Source organism: Brassica oleracea, chromosome C7 (assembly GCF_000695525.1).
Source record: "Brassica oleracea var. oleracea cultivar TO1000 chromosome C7, BOL, whole genome shotgun sequence".
NCBI lineage: Eukaryota > Viridiplantae > Streptophyta > Magnoliopsida > Brassicales > Brassicaceae > Brassica > Brassica oleracea.
In genome coordinates this window covers 16,760,333-16,762,176 of record NC_027754.1, presented here as the reverse complement: position 1 = coordinate 16,762,176, position 1,844 = coordinate 16,760,333, and positions in this window count along the sequence as shown.

The following is a 1,844-nucleotide window of genomic DNA, read 5'->3' as shown; positions in this document are numbered from 1 at the left end:
GATAAAAGAGTTCTGTCTGGACGGTATCACCTGGGATTGTACTATCTTCAAGGAACAGTTTTAAGAGGAGAAGCTAATCTATCCAGAGCAGAGAAGAATATGACTAATGTTTGGCATTCACGCCTCGGTCATATGAGTCTTAATAACATGTCAGAACTTGTCAAAAGGGGATTTATTGTCGACAAGGATGTTAAGACGCTGGATTTCTGTGAACATTGTATCATTGGGAAGTCACATAAGCAAAGCTTTCCCAAAGCTAAACATGTGACTAATGGAATTCTGGAGTATGTACATTCTGACTTATGGGGTTCTCCTTCTACACCAGACAGCCTTGCTGGAGCTAAGTATTTCGTCAGTTTTATTGATGATTTTTCAAAAAAGGTCTGGATTTATTTTCTGAAGACTAAGGATGAGGTATTTTCTAAGTTCAGGGAATGGAAGGCTGAAGTTGAAACTAAGACAAAGAAAAAAATCAAGTGTTTAAGGACAGACAATGGTTTGGAGTTCTGTAATAAACAGTTTGATGATTACTGCAAGAAGGCTGGGATTAAGAGGCACAGAACCTGCACTTACACTCCGCAGCAGAATGGAGTTTCAGAAAGAATGAACAGAACAATTATGGATAAGGTGAGATGTATGTTAGCCGAATCTGGCTTGGACCAAAGCTTCTGGGCAGAAGCTGCATCTACTGCGATTTATTTAATTAATGGATCACCTAACTCTACGCTGGAATTCAAAGTGCCTGAAGAAGTGTGGTCAGGTTATAAACCTGATTTGGGACATCTCAGAACGTTTAGATGCACTGCTTATGTGCACATAACCGAGGACAAAACGGGACCTAGAGCCATCAAGGGAGTGTTCATAGGATACCCTATGGGCACTAAAGGTTATAGGGTCTGGATAGAGGAGGAAGGCAGATGCAGAACAAGCAGAAACGTTGTCTTCAACGAGGATGAGCTGAACAAACACACTGTTGCTAAAGAAAAAGAAAGCACAGAAGTGACTAAGAAAGAAAACCGAGCTAAGAAGAAGGTTTCTTTCAGTGATGATTTGATCAGAGGGCCTTCTCCTTCTGTCGAATCCGAAGGCACATCTGATCAAGGTGGAGAAGAATCATCGTCTAGCTCTAACAGCTCTAGTGACGAAGAACAAGATCACGAGGTTGAGAGTGAAAGTGGTGACACTGAAACTCTTGACACCTACGTTCTAGCACGAGATAGAGAAAGGAGACAGAACGTGAGACCACCATCTCGATATGAGGATGGGAACTTTGTGGCTTATGCGCTCAATGTGATTGATGATTTGGAAGTTCAGGAACCAAAATCCTATGCAGAAGCAATGAGAAGTTGTGAAAGTAAGCAATGGAAGCACGCTGCAGAAGAAGAAACAGAGTCTCACAGAAAGAATAGAACCTGGGATCTGATTGATAGGCCTGAAAAGGCAAAACTTGTGGAATGCAGATGGCTATTCAAGCTAAAGCCAGGAATCCCAGGTGTTGAGGATGAACGATACAAGGGCAGATTAGTTGCCAAAGGATATTCACAGAGAGAAGGAGTCGACTACAATGAGATCTTCTTTCCAGTGGTAAAACATGTTTCCATCAGGCTAATGCTTAGCGTTGTGGTGAATCTAGACTTAGAACTAGAGCAGATGGATGTGAAAACAGCTTTTCTACATGGAAGCTTGGAGGAAAGAATCTTAATGGAACAGCCTGAAGGCTTTATAAAACCAGGAACAGAGAACAAAGTGTGCTTGCTGAGAAAGTCTCTGTATGGTTTGAAGCAGTCTCCAAGAAGATGGAACCACCGGTTCAACAGCTTCATGAAGGATCAGCTATTTGAGCG